Source organism: Ranitomeya variabilis, chromosome 4 (genome assembly GCF_051348905.1).
Source record: "Ranitomeya variabilis isolate aRanVar5 chromosome 4, aRanVar5.hap1, whole genome shotgun sequence".
NCBI classification, from domain to species: Eukaryota; Metazoa; Chordata; class Amphibia; order Anura; family Dendrobatidae; genus Ranitomeya; species Ranitomeya variabilis.
This window is the reverse complement of record NC_135235.1, coordinates 512,946,515-512,964,437: the sequence shown is the minus strand read 5'-3', so window position 1 is coordinate 512,964,437 and position 17,923 is coordinate 512,946,515. Positions and strand designations below refer to the sequence as shown.

Below are 17,923 nucleotides of genomic sequence, written 5' to 3'. Positions count from 1 at the left end.
TGATGTAAAAAGACATAAATCCATGTGACACATTCATTCCTGCACTGAGTGTGTCAAAGGTCATCATCAGCTTATATTCCCAGACTCTTCTGTGTCTCTGCGATTTGAAGGTACCTTTTAATACAAGTAAATTCATGTCCATAATGCTGTGATCCAATTTTCTATCTACTGGCTATCATGGTACCAAGATATATATCTTTCCTGTATGACCAGTTGATAATCCTTTAAATTTATTTGGCTTATGCGCTAGGTAAGTGAACATAGCCTAAGGGTGGATAGGTGATAATTTAGCAACTGTTCAATAATTTTCTAAAAGTATCTTAAAAGGAAAAGTTAAGGTGTAAAAGGAGACTTGCAGGATGCAGCTGTGACTAACCGCAATCACTTTCACATACACAGTGGAGAGGATTCCTGGAAACTTTGCTAGACCTAATGCATGATTCATCTACACATAAACTCTTAAAATGACATTGTTAAGCTCGGGAAGCTGGATTTTATTTAGGGGAGAGGATCAACAAGTTAAAAATACCCAGAGCAGGTTTTTTGATTGCAGTGATTTGATTAGAAAGATGCTTTGAGCAAACTAAACATCCTCTCCCGGACATCTGGTATGCTTGCTGTGCACTTTCCTCCGGTCGAAATATAAACTTTAATCCAAGTTCTACTACGTTAATATATTAAGTCTGCATTTTTGGCTACCATCTGTTTAGCTTTGTTTTTGGTTGTTTTCATATTGTTTTTGAATGAGTTTGAAAGTTGGACGTTTCATCCTGCCCCCCGTCCTTTTAGCAACAAATTGAGATACATGCCTTCCTATCCCTCAACTACCTGTACTCAGAGAAATTTCTGGTGGAGTTACAGTGAAGCAGTGACTCTCTCATAGAGAATACAGGAATACTCAGCTGAGTGTTCCATTGTTTGGAGGAGCTGGGAGAGACACCTGGCTGCTGAAAAATGTTTCCAAAGTATCCTAGGGAGCTGTTTGCAAAAGGACAACTCCAGGTTTCACTTGCTCTTGCTACTGTGAACAGCCTGTGTGGCCTAAGTGTGCTACCGTTACCTGCAGGATCTCCAGATTTGTCTCCCATCGAGCACATCTGGGACATCATTGGTCGTGATTTGCCAAGGAAGCTACCAGCAGTGTATCTTGATGATTTCTGTGCCAAAAGTGCATTCAGCATGGCAGAACATCCTCAGGCAACCATTACTAACCTCGCTAATGGCAGGCAAGACATATAAGTGCCTGTATAACTGCGTTTGAGCCTCATACTCGTTGAATGAATAAATCAAGATGCTTTGAAAATTTTGCTTCCATTTTTTTTTAGCATTAATATGCCTCTGAATTCCATAATTCTTTGACTTTTCTTTCTTGGCTTTATAATTTCAGTGTTGAGGAGCATATAATGTGTGTACTTTCTACAGAACAGGATACAATGTGAACGAGCCTGGAAGGTCTAGATTGTTAACTTTAATAAAGAAAAATAAAGTTAAACAAATATCTCAGCAGAAAATGTTTGGAGGAATCCACACATTTTCAGGAAGGAAATGTTCTGCTCTTCTTAAGAAGCAAATGGAAAGTGACCTATAAATATTATTTTAATTCTTTGATAATTTCCACTGATCAACCGCAGATCCAGCCAAACAAAGGGAGAAAACTATTTTTAAAGGAAAACAAATAATAAATTGTTAAAACCTCAAAGTTTGCTTCCATGATGCAGATGGGAGCTGGCGATGGAGGAGCTTAGTTCAGGGTGAATCTATTGTATAATATAATGGATAAATTTCACATCGGAAACTTTACAAATTTATAGACTGTAAAAAGTGATGTAGTGTTTTTCCATTTACATCACTGTACTTGTAATAGAGGGACATCTCACCCCAAAAAGTTAGTGTGATATTGGAAAAACTGTCTATATTTTAGAGAAACAGTTCATTTATATAATATGTCTGTAATCACTTGAATGGGCCTGAGCTACAAACCTGAATACAGCCAATGGACAAGGTACTATTTCTAGAAAAGGGCAGACATTTTGTCTTATTCCGATTATCCCTCCAGCTCAAGTATCGTTTCTTGTTATTACCATTTAATAAAAAGTGAATGTTTTTAAAACAATGCAATTTTTAGGTCAGTACTTGGTTAACTAATACAATTCTGATTGCCTGCAGTCACCACTGAGAGTTTGTGAGTTCACTGCATACTATTTTTCAGTTAAAGGGAATCTGTTGGCATGTTTTTCCAATATAAATTAAAGTCAGCATATCTAAAAAAAATACCTTTTATAATTCTCCTGCGCCATATGCTTATTGGCATAGTCTAAAGGTAATTAGCGTGTGCACTACTGGAATTGGTGCAAAAGGTAGGTTCCCACACCTTATCAAAATAAAGAAAGAACCTTGCACTCAACTTTATGCTTGTGTGATTTATTATTAGTAGTACCCAGAAAAACGTTTCGGTCCACCATCAGGACCTTCATCAGTGGACACCGCGTCTGACACAGGCACACGGCTTCAGGTCTCAAACAGTATTATTCTATTGGTACAGTGCATATTTAAGTGGTTCAATTAATGTGTGCCCTGAGACAGTGTTGTCTCCCAAGCCTGATTAACAAAACAGTACGTAACTGATGAAGGTCCTGATGGTGGACCGAAACGTTTTTCTGGGTACTACTAATAATAAATCACACAAGCATAAAGTTGAGTGCAAGGTTCTTTCTTTATATTGGCATAGTCTGTGATACTAGTCTTTGTCCAGAGCCTCCTCTATAGCTTCAAGTGCATCCTTCTGACACACATGCTCACACATTGTACGACCAATAAGCTCTGTGAATTTTGCATCTGCACAGTTGAAACAGATATGCACAACCGTATTTTACTCTGCAGTACTAAGGGGCAGAATTATAAAAGACATTTTTTAGATATGCATAGAAAAATATTTAGAATTGAGAGTCCTCAGTGGTTGATACCTTTTAATGGCTAACTGAAAAGATGGTAACAAATTGCAAGGTTTCGAGACTTCACAGGTCTCTTCATCAGGCAAAGACTAAAAGAAATTCTGAAGAATCACATATTTATGCACAACATAGCATAAAAAAAAAAAAGAGGAAAGACCATGGATAAGGCTAGTTTCACATTTGCGTTTAAAAACGCAGCGTTTTTTAACGCAAACGCAGGTGGTGAAAAAACGCATTTAAACGCGTGCAAACGCTGCGTTCTTTAGACACATGCGTTTTTGCATGCGGTAAAAAAAAGCGGCGTTTTGCCGCGTTTACATGCGTTTTTTTGCTGCGTTTGCGTTTTTGAAACGCATGCTGAGAAGTGTGTGACAGCTGTCAATCATCAAAATTAGGGTTGAGCGAAACAGATCGGCCAATTTCAAAAGTCGCCGACTTTTGGCAAAGTCGGGTTTCGTTTTATATATATATATATATATATATATATATATATATATATATATATATATATCTCATTGAGACACATATATATATATATATATATATATATTTACTTCAGCGCGATATAGCAGAAAAGCCGATTGCCGGCTTTTCATTTCTCCTGCCTAAACCCGACATGATATGAGACATGGTTTACATACAGTAAACCATGTCATATCCCCCTTTTTTTTGCATATTCCACACTACTAATGTTAGTAGTGTGTATGTGCAAAATTTCGGCGCTGGTTAAATCGCGGAAAAAATTGGCTTGGGCTCCCGCGCAATTTTCTCCGCCAGAGTGGTAAAGCCAGTGACTGAGGGCAGATATTAATAGCCTGGAGAGGGTCCACGGTTATTGCCCCCCCCCCGGCTAAAAACATCTGCCCCCAGCCACCCCAGAAAAGGCACATCTGTAAGATGCGCCTATTCTGGCACTTGGTCACTCTCTTCCCATTCCCGTGTAGCGGTGGGATATGGGGTAATGAGGGGTTAATGTCACCTTGCTATTGTAAGGTGACATTAAGCCAGATTAATAATGGAGAGGCGTCAATTATGACACCTATCCATTATTAATCCAATTGTATGAAATGGTTAAAAAAACACACACACAATATTGCAAAGTATTTTAATGAAATAAACACACAGGTTGTTGTAATATTTTATTGCTCTCTCAATCCACCTGAAGACCATCGTTCTGTAACAAATTAAAAATAATAAACCAACAATATACATACCTTCTGTAGATCTGTAACGTCCCACGATGTAAATCCATCTGAAGGGGTTAAAATATTTTACAGGCAGGAGCTCTGCTATAATGCAGCTGTGCCTGGGATTAGTACAAATAATTAGGTACACCACATTAGAAGTGACGCAGCTGAAAGTACCTGGGATCTTGTAGTCCTGATGTGAATTGGGGATCTTTATCTTGTCCGTGGTCATTATAAATGGACAGGTTTTACATTTTTTATGGTTGCAAGGAAAGGTTCTTTTAGCTGATGGAGAGGACAGGGAGCTTCTGACAATGATGCTTCTTAGATTTGGGGGCTGCCTAAAACACAATAGTGGGGGGTCTGGAAAAATGGATTGTAAGCGGGCATCTTTTTGTAGTAAAGGTTGTAATTTCCGTGCAGCTCCCCTTAGCACCTCCATATTTTGATTGTTTTGCTGCAGCCTGTGCCAAATGGTGGCGCTGAGCCAGGTGCCTCGCAGCCCTTGCCTCCATCGCTGGCTCGTTGGTCTAGGGGTATGATTCTCGCAGTGGGTGCAAGAGGTCCCGGGTTCAAATCCCGGACGAGCCCCTGCTTGTGGAAATCTTTGTTGCAGGTCTGTTGTATGCTGGGCTTCCTCCCGCAGGCTCATCTGTGGCATGGATTTCCGCCCGTCCCCAGGAAACCCCAACCAAGCCCGGACCTGTGGCAGATTTTGACCCCACGCACGCGGATCTCCACTTGTTTTGAGCTCTTTCGCTCCAAAAACATATGTTGGAGATTGCTGCTCGTTAAAATTCGCATGCGTCTCTCAGGGACTTTTTTTTTTCCCTGTGGATGTTCCATGAGAGAGCCAAGCTTTTCCCTGCACATGCCAGGCAGGTGCTTCAGTTGGCAGTGCTGGCTACGCCATACAAATTGCAAAGCGCCACTCTGTCGCTGGCTCGTTGGTCTAGGGGTATGATTCTCGCTTAGGGTGCGAGAGGTCCCGGGTTCAAATCCCGGACGAGCCCCACTCTTTCTCTGCGGGGGAACCAGAGTGCTCATCTTCTTTTGCCCTCCCCCTGTTAGCTAAACCGCTCCGTGTGCTGCTTGTGGCCAAGCCTACAAAGGTGAGAGAATCGACGCTGCTGCACGGCACGCACCAAACGTTGGCTCGTTGGTCTAGGGGTATGATTCTCGCTTCGGGTGCGAGAGGTCCCGGGTTCAAATCCCGGATGAGCCCTCTCTGGTGTGTGCCTCATGTCCCCCTCTCTCCACACGTGGCAGTGTGCTTGTGCAATGGTCTTGCTCGAGGGCACTCCAATCCGTGTCACGTACCCACGGGTGCTTCTCAACAAGGGTCTTGCTCGTTTCCGCCGCCTCGCAGCCTTTTTTGCGAATGGGACTTGATGACCGCTCCGAGGAAGCTCTTTCTTTGCTCGTGGTGGACTGCCATGGCTCGACTTCTCCAGTAAGGTGCGAGGCGTCTTTGGCTGGCTGGCCTTTTCACCACTCTGTTCCTCTTCTCTTTCTGTCACGCGGCCACGCTCGACTCCTCCTGCCTCTTTGAACTCCAGTGTCAGATCTTGTTTTTGCTGCAGCCTGTGCCAAATGGTGGCGCTGAGCCAGGTGCCTCGCAGCCCTTGCCTCCATCGCTGGCTCCTTGGTCTAGGGTTATGATTCTTGCTTTGGGTGCGAGAGGTCCTGGGTTCAAATCCCAGACGAGCCCCTGCTTGTGGAAATCTTTGTTGCAGGTCTGTTGCATGCTGGGCTTCCTCCCGCAGGCTCATCTGTTGCATGGATTTTCTTGCAACTGACTGCTGGGAAGGCGGCATGTGCCGCCCGTCCCCAGGAAACCCCGACCACCCAACCAAGCCCGGACCTGTGGCAGATTTTGACCCCACGCACGCGGATCTCCACTTGTTTTGAGCTCTTTCGCTCCAAAAACATATGTTGGAGATTGCTGCTCGTTAAAATTCGCATGCGTCTCTCAGGGACTTTTTTTTTTTCCCTGTGGATGTTCCATGAGAGAGCCAAGCTTTTCCCTGGAGATGCCAGGCAGGTGCTTCAGTTGGCAGTGCTGGCTACGCCATACAAATTGCAAAGCGCCACTCTGTCGCTGGCTCGTTGGTCTAGGGGTATGATTCTCGCTTAGGGTGCGAGAGGTCCTGGGTTCAAATCCCGGACGAGCCCCACTCTTTCTCTGTGCGGGATGCAGAGTGCTCATCTTCTTTTGCCCTCCCCCTGTTAGCTAAACCGCTCCGTGTGCTGCTTGTGGCCGAGCCTACAAAGGTGAGAGAATCGACGCTGCTGCACGGCACGCACCAAACGTTGGCTCGTTGGTCTAGGGGTATGATTCTCGCTTTAGGTGTGAGAGGTCCCGGGTTCAAATCCCGGATGAGCCCTCGCTGGTGTGTGCCTCGTGTCCCCCTCTCTCCACACGTGGCAGTGCGCTTGTGCAATGGTCTTGCTCGAGGGCACTCCAATCCGTGTCACGTACCCACGGGTGCTTCTCAACAAGGGTCTTGCTCGTTTCCACCGCCTCGCAGCCTTTTTTGCGAATGGGACTTGATGACCGCTCCGAGGAAGCTCTTTCTTTGCTCGTGGTGGACTGCCATGGCTCGACTTCTCCAGTAAGGTGCGAGGCGTCTTTGGCTGGCTGGCCTTTTCACCGCTCTGTTCCTCTTCTCTTTCTGTCACGCGGCCACGCTCGACTCCTCCTGCCTCTTTGGACTCCAGTGTCAGATCTTGTTTTTGCTGCAGCCTGTGCCAAATGGTGGCGCTGAGCCAGGTGCCTCGCAGCCCTTGCCTCCATCGCTGGCTCGTTGGTCTAGGGGTATGATTCTCGCTTTGGGTGCGAGAGGTCCCGGGTTCAAATCCCGGACGAGCCCTCGCTGGTGTGTGCCTCGTGTCCCCCTCTCTCCACACGTAACTACTAGAGGTACCTGGCTATTCCACATCAGGACTACAAGATCCCAGGTGCTTTCAGCTGCGTCACTTCTAATGTGGCGTACCTAATTATTTGCACTAAATGTCCAACTGGGGGTCTGTATGTGGGGGAGACAGGGCAAGAGCCTAGAACAAGAATGAATTCTCACCGCCACACGATAAGAGAAAAAAGAATGGATCTACCTGTGGCAATACATTTTTGTCTCCCAAATCATAACATTTTGGACATGAAATTACTTGTGTTAAAAGGTAGCTTCAAATCTCAGAGAGATAGAAGAGTCTGGAATATAAATTGATTATGACCTTTGACACTCTCACTGCAGGAATGAATGTGTCGTATGGATTTATGTCTTTTTACATCAACTAAGGAACTTGCCCCTCAAACTATGAGGGGCCATCACAACAGAACCAGACCCCAATAAAACAATCCTTATCTAAGAACTAGCCCAATATTTATGGACATAACTGTTTATCACTCATGGCAATTCTGCTTCATGTCACCTGACTTATCCATGGTTTTTCCTTATTTTTCTATGCTATGTTGTGCATAAATATGTGATTCTTCAGAATTTCTTTTAGTCTTTGCCTGATGAAGAGACCTGTGTAGTCTCGAAAGCTTGCAATTTGTTACCATCTTTTCAGTTAGCCATTAACCCCTTTCTGACATCTGACGTACTATCCCGTCGAGGTGGGGTGGGCCCGTATGACCACCGACGGGATAGTACGTCATACGCGATCGGCCGCGCTCACGGGGGGAGCGCGGCCGATCGCGGCCGGGTGTCAGCTGCATATCGCAGCTGACATCCGGCACTATGTGCCAGGAGCGGTCACGGACCGCCCCCGGCACATTAACCCCCGGCACACCGCGATCAAATATGATCGCGGTGTACCGGCGGTATAGGCAAGCATCGCGCAGGGAGGGGGCTCCCTGCGGGCTTCCCTGAGACCCCCGGAGCAACGCGATGTGATCGCGTTGCTCCGAGGGTCTCCTACCTCCCTCCTCGCCGCAGGTCCCGGATCCAAGATGGCTGCGACATCCGGGTCCTGCAGGGAGGGAGGTGGCTTACCGAGAGTCTGCTCAGAGCAGACACTTGGTAAGCCTGCAGCCCTGCACAGCAGATCGTCGATCTGACAGAGTGCTGTGCACTCTGTCAGATCAATGATCTGTAATGTCCCCCTCTGGGACAAAGTAAAAAAGTTAAAAAAAAATTCCCCACATGTGTGTAAAAAAAAATAAAAAAAATATCCTAAATAAAGAAAAAAATATATATATTATTCCCATAAATACATTTCTTTAGCTAAATAAAATAAAAAAAACAATAAAAGTACACATATTTAGTATCGCCGCGTCCGTAATGACCCAACCTATAAAACTGCCCCACTAGTTAACCCCTTCAGTAAACACCGTAAGAAAAAAAAAAAAAAAACGAGGCAAAAAACAACGCTTTATTATCATACCGCCGGACAAAAAGTGGAATAACACGCGATCAAAAAGACTCATATAAATAACCATGATACCGCTGAAAACGTCATCTTGTCCCGCAAAAAACGAGCTGCCATACAGCATCATCAGCAAAAAAATAAAAAAGTTATAGTCCTGAGAATAAAGCGATACCAAAATAATTATTTTTTCTATAAAATAGTTTTTATCGTATAAAAGCGCCAAAACATAAAATAAATGATATAAATGAGATATCGCTGTAATCGTACTGACCCGACGAATGAAACTGCTTTATCAATTTTACCAAACGCAGAACGGTATAAACGCCTCCCCCAAAAGAAATTCATGAATAGCTGGTTTTTGATCACTCTGCCTAACAAAAATCGGAATAAAAAGTGATCAAAAAATGTCACGTGTCCGAAAATGTTACCAATAAAAACGTCAACTCGTCCCGCAAAAAACAAGATCTCACATGACTCTGTGGACTCAAATATGGAAAAATTACAGCTCTCAAAATGTGGTAACGCAAAAAATATTTTTTGCAATGAAAAGCGTCTTTCAGTGTGTGACGGCTGCCAATCATAAAAATCCGCTAAAAAACCCGCTATAAAAGTAAATCAAACCCCCCTTCATCACCCCCTTAGTTAGTTAAAAATGTATTTATTTCCATTTTCCCATTAGGGTTAGGGTTAGGGTTAGGGCTAGAGTTAGGACTAGAGTTGGGGCTAGGGTAAGGGTTAGGGTTAGGGCTAGGGTTGGGGCTAGGGTTAGGGCTAGGGTTAGGGCTAGGGTTGGGGCTAGGGTTAGGGCTAGGGTTAGGGTAAGGGCTAGGGTTGGGGCTAGGGTTAGGGTTAGGGCTAGGGTTAGGGCTAGGGTTGGGGCTAGGGTTAGGGCTAGTGTTACGGCTAGTGTTAGGGCTAGTGATAGGGCTAGGGTTATTGCTAGGGTTAGGGCTAGGGTTAGGGCTAGGGTTGGGGCTAGGGTTGGGGCTACAGTTAGGGTTGGGGCTAAAGATAGGGTTAGGGTTTGGATTACATTTACGGTTGGGAATAGGGTTGGGTGTGTCTGGGTTAGAGGAGTGGTTAGGGTTACTGTTGGGATTAGGGTAAGGGGTGTGTTTGGATTAGGGTTTCAGTTATAATTGGGGGGTTTCCACTGTTTAGGCACATCAGGGGCTCTCCAAACGGGACATGGCATCCGATCTGAATTCCAGCCAATTCTGCTTTGAAAAAGGAAAACCATGCTCCTTCCCTTCAGAGCTCTCCCGTGTGCCCAAACAGGGGTTTACCCCAACATATGGGGTATCAGTGTACTCAGGACAAATTGGACAACAACTTTTGGGGTCCAATTTATCCTGATACCCTTGTGAAAATACAAAACTGGGGGCTAAAAAATCATTTTTGTGAAAAAAAAGAGATTTTTTTATTTTCACGGCTCTGCGTTGTAAACTGTAGTGAAACACTTGGGGGTTCAAAGTTCTCACAACACATCTAGATAAGTTCCTTGGGGGGTCTAGTTTCCGATATGGGGTCACTTGTGGGGGGTTTGTACTGTTTGGGTACATCAGGGGCTCTGCAAATGCAACGTGACGCCTGCAGACCAATCCATTTAAGTCTGCATTCCAAATGGCGCTCCTTTCCTTCCGAGCTCTGTCATGCGCCCAAACAGTGGTTCCCCCCCACATATGGGGTATCAGCGTACTCAGGACAAATTGGACAACAACGTTTGGGGTCCAATTTATCCTGATACCCTTGTGAAAATACAAAACTGGGGGCTAAAAATCATTTTTGTGGAAAAAAAAAGAATTTTTATTTTCACGGCTCTGCGTTATAAACTGTAGTGAAACACTTGGGGGTTCAAAGCTCTCAAAACACATCTATATAAGTTCCTTAGGGGGTCTACTTTCCAAAATGGTGTCACTTGTGGGGGTTTTTAATGTTTAGGCACATCAGGGGCTCTCCAAACGCAACATGGCATCCCATCTTAATTCCAGTCAATTTTGCTTTGAAAAGTAAAATAGCGCTCCTTCCCTTACGAGCTCTGCTATGCGCCCAAACAGTGGTTTACCCCCACATATGGGGTATCGTCGTACTCAGGACAAATTGCACAACAACTTTTGTGCTCTAATTTCTTCTCTTACCCTTGGGGAAATAAAAAAATGGGGGCGAAAAGATCATTTTTGTGAAAAAATATGATTTTTTATTTTTACGGCTCTGCATTATAAACTTCTGTGAAGCACTTGTTGGGTCAAAGTGCTCAACACACATCTAGATAAGTTCCTTAAGGGGTCTACTTTCCAAAGTGGTGTCACTTGTGGGGGGTTTCAATGTTTAGGCACATCAGGGGCTCTCCAAACGCAACATGGCATCCCATCTCAATTCCAGTCAATTTTGCATTGAAAAGTCAAATGGCGCTCCTTCCCTTCCGAGCTCTGCCCTGCGCCCAAACAATGGTTTACACCCACATATGGGGTATCAGCGTACTCAGGACAAATTGCACAACAATTTTTGGGGTCCAATTTCTTCTCTTACCCTTGGGAAAATAAAAAATTGGGGGCGAAAAATCATTTTTGTGAAAAAATATGATTTTTTATTTTTATGGTTCTGCATTATAAACTTCTGTGAAGCACTTGTTGGGTCAAAGTGCTCACCACACATCTAGATAAGATCCTTAGGGGGTCTACTTTCCAAAATGGTGTCACTTGTGGGGGGTTTCAATGTTTAGGCACATCAGGAGCTCTCCAAATGCAACATGGCGTCCCATCTCAATTCCAGTCAATTTTGCATTGAAAAGTCAAATGGCGCTCCTTTCCTTCCGAGCTCTGCCATGCGCCCAAACAGTGGTTTACCCCCACATATGGGGTATCAGCGTACTCAGGACAAATTGTACAACAACTTTTGGGGTCTATTTTCTCCTGTTACCCTTGGTAAAATAAAACAAATTGGAGCTGAAATAAATTTTGTGTGAAAAAAAGTTAAATGTTTATTTTTATTTAAACATTCCAAAAATTCCTGTGAAACACCTGAAGGGTTAATAAACTTCTTGAAAGTGGTTTTGAGTACCTTGAGGGGTGCAGTTTTTAGAATGGTGTCACACTTGGGTATTTTCTATCATATAGACCCCTCAAAATGACTTCAAATGAGATGTGGTCCCTAAAAAAAAATGGTGTTGTAAAAATGAGAAATTGCTGGTCAACTTTTAACCCTTATAACTCCGTCACAAAAAAAATTTTGGTTCCAAAATTGTGCTGATGTAAAGTAGACATGTGGGAAATGTTACTTATTAAGTATTTTGTGTGACATATGTCTGTGATTTAAGGGCATAAAAATTCAAAGTTGGAAAATTGCGAAATTTTCAAAATTTTCGCCAAATATTCGTTTTTTTTCACAAATAAACGCAAGTTATATCGAATACATTTTACCACTATCATGAAGTACAATATGTCACGAGAAAACAATGTCAGAATCACCAAGATCCGTTGAAGCGTTCCAACGCTCATAAAGGGACAGTGGTCAGAATTGTAAAAATTGGCCCGGTCATTAACGTGCAAACCACCCTTGGGGGTGAAGGGGTTAACCCCTTCCCGACCTTTGACGCATACGCTGCGTCATGAAAGTCTGTGCCAATCCGACCTATGACGCAGCGTATGCGTCATGGAATGATCGCGTCCCTGCAGATCGGGTGAAGGGGTTAACTCCCATTTTACCCGATCTGCAGAGACAGGGGGAGTGGTGCTTCAGCCCAGGGGGGGTGGCTTCACCCCCCCGTGGCTACGATCGCTCTGATTGGCTGTTGAAAGTGAAACTGCCAATCAGAGCGATTTGTAATATTTCACCTAAAAAAATGGTGAAATATTACAATCCAGCCATGGCCGATGCTGCAATATCATCGCCCATGGCTGGAAATACTTAAGTGACCCCCCCACACCCACCGATCGCCCCCCCAGTCCTCCGTTATGGGGTCCGGTCCCCTCCATCCGCCTGCCGGCTCCCCCGTCCTCCTGTCCGCTCCCTCCTTGTTTGAATTCACCCCCCCTGTGGTCCGATCACCCCCCCTGTGCTCCAATCCACCCCCCCACCACCCCTTCATACTTACCGATCCTCCCGGTGTCCGTACGTCTCCTCGCTGGGCACCGCCATCTTCCAATATGGCGGGCGCATGCTCAGTGCGCCCGCCGAAATCTGCCAGACGGCAGATTCCTTACAGGTACATTTTGATCGCTGTGGTAGGTTCTATCACAGCGATCAAAATAAAAAAAATAACAAATACCCCCCCCCCTTTATCACCCCCATAGGTAGGGAGAATAATAAAATAAAGAAAATATATATATATTTTTTTTTTCGTTTTCCACTAGGGTTAGGGTTAGAACTAGGGTTAGGGTTAGAACTAGGGGTAGGGTTAGGGGTAGGGTTAGGGTTACGGGTAGGGTTAGGGTTAGGGGTAGGGTTAGGGTTATGGCATGTGCGGATTTGGCTGCGGATCCGCAGCGGATTGGCCGCGGATCCGCAGCGGATTGGCCGCGGATCCGGAGCGGATTTGGCTGCGGATCCGCAGCGGATTTGGCTGCGGATCCGCAGCAGATTTGGCTGCGGATCCGCAGCGGATTGGCCGCTGCGAATTCGTTGCAGTTTTCCATCAGGTTTACAGTACCATGTACACCTATGGAAAACCAAATCCACTGTGCCCATGGTGCGGAAAATTCCGTGCAGAAACGCTGCGTTGTATTTTCTGCAGCATGTCAATTCTTTGTGCGGATTCCGCAGCGTTTTACACCTGTTCCTCAATAGGAATCCGCAGGTGAAATCCGCACAAAAAAACACTGGAAATCTGCTGTAAATCTGCAGGTAAAACGCAGTGCCTTTTACCTGCGGATTTTTCAAAAATCGTGCGGAAAAATCTCACACGAATCCGCAACGTGGGCACATAGCCTTAGGGTTAGGGTTGGAATTAGAGTTAGGGTACCGTCTCACAGTGGCACTTTGATCGCTACGACGGTACGATCCGTGACGTTCCAGCGATATCCATACGATATCGCTGTGTCTGACACGCAGCAGTGATCAGGGACCCTGCTGAGAATCGTACGTCGTAGCAGATCGTTTGGAACTTTCTTTCGTCGCTGGATCTCCCGCTGTCATCGCTGGATCGTTGTGACAGCGATCCAGCGATGCGTTCGCTTGTAACCAGGGTAAACATCGGGTTACTAAGCGCAGGGCCGCGCTTAGTACCCCGATGTTTACCGTGGTTACCAGCGTAAAAGTAAAAAAAATAAAACCGTACATACTCACATTTCGGTGTCCTTCAGGTCCCTTGCCGTCTGCTTCCCGCTCTGACTGTCTGCCGGCCAGAAAGTGAGAGCACAGCACAGCAGTGACGTCACCGCTGCGCTCTGCTCTCACTGTACGGCGGCACTCAGTCAGAGCGGGAAGCAGACGGCAAGGGACCTGAAGGACACCGAAATGTGAGTATGTACGGTTTTTTTTTTTTACTTTTACGCTGGTAACCACGGTAAACATCGGGTTACTAAGCGCGGCCCTGCGCTTAGTAACCCGATGTTTACCCTGGTTACCCGGGACCTTGGCATCGTTGGTCGCTGGAGAGCGGTCTGTGTGACAGCTCCCCAGCGACCACACAATGACTTTCCAACGATCACGGCCAGGTCGTATCGCTGGTCGTGAACGTTGGTAAATCGTTATGTGAGACGGTACCCTTAGGGTTGGAATTAGGGCTAGGGTTGGAAATAGGGTTAAGATTAGGCTTGTGGTTAGGGTTAAGGATAGGGTTAGGGTTGTGTTGGGGTTACAGTTGTGGGTAGGGTTGGGATTAGGGTTAGGATTAGGGTTGGATTTAGGGTTACGGGTGTGTTGGGGTTAGGGTTGTGGTTAGGGGTGTGTTGGGGTTAGGGTTGTGATTAGGGTTATGGCTACAGTTGGGATTAGGGTTAGGGGTGTGTTGGGGTTAGTGTTGAAGTTAGAATTGAGGGGTTTCCACTGTTTAGGCACATCAGGGGTCTCCAAACGCAACATGGCGCCACCATTGATTCCAGCCAATCTTGCGTTCAAAAAGTCAAATGGTGCGCCCTCCCTTCCAAGCCCCGACGTGCGCCCAAACAGTGGTTTACCCCCACATATGGGATACCAGCGTACTCAGGACAAACTGGGCAACAACTATTGGGGTCCAATTTCTCCTGTTACCCTTGCAAAAATAAAAAATTACTTGCTAAAACATAATTTTTGAGGAAAGAACAATTATTTTTTATTTTCATGGCTCTACGTTATAAACTTATGTGAAGCACTTGGGGGTTGAAAGTGCTCACCACACATCTAGATAAGATCCTTTTGGGGTCTAGTTTCCAAAATGGGGTCACTTGTGGGGTGTTTCTACTGTTTAGGCACATCAGGGGCTCTGCAAATGCAACGTGACGCCCGCAGACCATTCCATCAAAGTCTGCATTTCAAATGTCACTACTTCCCTTCCAAGCCCTGACGTGCGCCCAAACAGTGGTTTACCCCCACATATGGGGTACCAGCATGCTCACAACAAACTGGGCAACAAATATTGGGGTCCAATTTCTCCTGCTACCCTTGTGAAAAAAAAATTGCTTGCTAAAACATCTTTTTTGAGGACAGAAAAATGATTTTTTATTTTCACGGCTCTGCGTTGTAAACTTCTGTGAAGCACTTGGGGGTTGAACGTGCTCACCACACATCTAGATAAGTTCTTTGGGGGGTCTAGTTTCCAAAATGGCGTCACTTAGGGGGGGTTTCTACTGTTTAGGCACATCAGGGGCTCTGCAAATGCAACGTGACGCCCGCAGACCATTCCATCAAAGTCTGCATTTCAAATGTCACTACCTCCCTTCCGAGCCCTGACATGCGCCCAAACAGTGGTTTACCCCCACATATGAGGTATCAGCGTACTCACAACAAACTGGGAAACAAATATTGGGGTCCAATTTCTCCTGTTACCCTTGTGAAAATAAACAATTGCTTGCTAAAACATCTTTTTTGAGGAAAGAAAAATGATTTTTTATTTTCACGGCTCTGCATTGTAAACTTCTGTGAAGCACTTCGGGGTTGAACGTGCTCACCACACATCTAGATAAGTTCCTTGGGGGGGGTCTAGTTTCCAAAATGGGGTCAATTGTGGGGGGTTTCTACTGTTTAGGCACATCAGGGGCTCTGCAAACGTAACATGATTCCCGCAGACCATTCCATCAAAGTCTGCATTCCAAATCGTCACTACTTCCCTTCCGAGCCCCGGCATGTGCCCAAACAGTGGTTTACCCCCACATATGGGGTATCAGCGTACTCAGGAGAAACTGGACAACAACTTTTGGGGTCCAATTTCTCCTGTTACCCTTGGGAAAATAAAAAATTGTGGGTTAAAAAATAATTTTTGAGGAAAGAAAAATAATTTTTTATTTTCATGGCTCTGCGTTATAAACTTCTGTGAAGCACTTGGGGGTTCAAAGTGCTCACCACACATCTAGATTAGTTCCTTGGGAGGTCTAGTTTCCAAAATGGGGTCACTTGTGCAGGAGCTCCAATGTTTAGGCACACAGGGGCTCTCCAAACGCGACATGGTGTCCGCTAATGATTGAAGCTAATTTTCCATTCAAAACGCCAAATGGCGTGCCTTCCCTTCCGAGCCCTGCCGCGCCCAAACAGTGGTTTACCCCCACATATGGGGTATCATCGTACTCAGGACAAACTGGACAACAACATTTGGGGTCCAATTTCTCCTATTATCCTTGGGAAAATAAAAAACTCCGGGCTAAAAATCATTTTTGAGGAAAGAAAAATAATTTTTTTATTTTCATGGCTCTGCGTTATAAACTTCTGTGAAGCACCTGGGGGTTTTAAGTGCTCACTATGCATCTAGATTAGTTTCTTGGGGGGTCTAGTTTCCAAAATGGGGTCACTTGTAGGGGAGCTCCGATGTTTAGGTACACAGGGGCTCTCCAAACACGACATGGTGTCCACTAACGATTGGAGCTAATTTTCCATTCAAAAAGTCAAATGGCGCGCCTTCCCTTCCGAGCCTGCCGTGCACCCAAACAGTGGTTTACCCCCACATATGACATATCGGCGTACTCAGGAGAAATTGCCCAACAAATTTTAGGATCCATTTTATCCTGTTGCCCATGTGAAAATGAAAAAATTGAGGCTAAAAGAAATTTTGTGTGAAAAAAAAGTACTTTTTCATTTTTACGGATCAATTTGTGAAGCACCTGAGGGTTTAAAGTGCTCACTATGCATCTAGATAAGTTCCTTGGGGGGTCTAGTTTCCAAAATGGGGTCACTTGTGGGGGAGCTCCAATGTTTAGGCACACGGGGGCTCTCCAAACGCGACATGGTGTCCGCTAAAGATTGGAGCCAATTTTTCATTCAAAAAGTCAAATGGCGCTCCTTCCCTTCCGAGCCCTGCCGTGCGCCCAAACAGTGGTTTACCCCCACATATGAGGTATCAGCGTACTCAGGACAAATTGGACAACAACATTCGTGGTCCAGTTTCTCCTTTTACCCTTGGGAAAATAAAAAAATTGTTGCGAAAAGATCATTTTTGTGACTGAAAAGTTAAATGTTAATTTTTCCCCTCCATGTTGCTTCTGCTGCTGTGAAACACCTGAAGGGTTAATAAACTTCTTGAATGTGGTTTTGAGCACCTTGAGGGGTGCAGTTTTTAGAATGGTGTCACTTTTGGGTATTTTCAGCCATATAGAACCCTCAAACTGACTTCAAATGTGAGGTGGTCCCTAAAAAAAATGAAGACAAAAAGAGAAATGATCCAGCTGGAGGTGGAGGCAGTTCAAACTTTGTGAGACTTTATTAGACAACTAAACCGATAGATAGTTCTTCAAAATGAAAAATCTTTACATAGCAAACACCTGGCACACCAGTGAGGAGGATCAATGCGTTTCAACTATGAAGTCTTACTCATGGATCATGAGTAAGACTTCATAGTTGAAACGCGTTGATCCTCCTCACTGGTGTGCCAGGTGTTTGCTATGTAAAGATTTTTCATTTTGAAGAACTATCTATCGGTTTAGTTGTCTAATAAAGTCTCACAAAGTTTGAACTGCCTCCACCTCCAGCTGGATCATTTCTCTTTTTGTCTTCATTTACTGTGGGCGCTCACCCCGAACCGTGCTGGGCGTTGGCAGGTCTGGGGATTTCGTCCAAGACCGGTAAGCTGACTATATTCCTTTTTTCCTAAAAAAAATGGTTTTGTAAATTTTGTTGTAAAAATGAGAAATCACTGGTCAAATTTTAACCCTTATAACTTCCTAGCAAAATAAAAATTTGTTTCCAAAATTGTGCTGATGTAAAGTAGACATGTGGGAAATGTTATTTATTAACTATTTTGTGTCACATAACTCTCTGGTTTAACAGAATAAAAATTAAAAATGTGAA

The 17,923-nt window shown here is 44.8% G+C and overlaps 4 non-coding genes across 4 annotated transcripts; all 4 read left to right on the top strand.

Moving 5' to 3' along the window:
- The first annotated feature begins 5,079 nt into the window (after positions 1–5,079).
- Positions 5,080–5,151, top strand: TRNAP-AGG (transfer RNA proline (anticodon AGG)). The gene has a single exon. It is a non-coding gene; the product is annotated as a tRNA-Pro (tRNA).
- A 140-nt stretch (positions 5,152–5,291) lies between these two features.
- TRNAP-CGG (transfer RNA proline (anticodon CGG)) lies at positions 5,292–5,363 on the top strand. Its single transcript has one exon. It is a non-coding gene; the product is annotated as a tRNA-Pro (tRNA).
- Positions 5,364–6,241: 878 nt separating this feature from the next.
- TRNAP-AGG (transfer RNA proline (anticodon AGG)) lies at positions 6,242–6,313 on the top strand. The gene has a single exon. It is a non-coding gene; the product is annotated as a tRNA-Pro (tRNA).
- Positions 6,314–6,939: 626 nt separating this feature from the next.
- TRNAP-UGG (transfer RNA proline (anticodon UGG)) lies at positions 6,940–7,011 on the top strand. Its single transcript has one exon. It is a non-coding gene; the product is annotated as a tRNA-Pro (tRNA).
- The last annotated feature ends 10,912 nt before the right edge of the window (positions 7,012–17,923 follow it).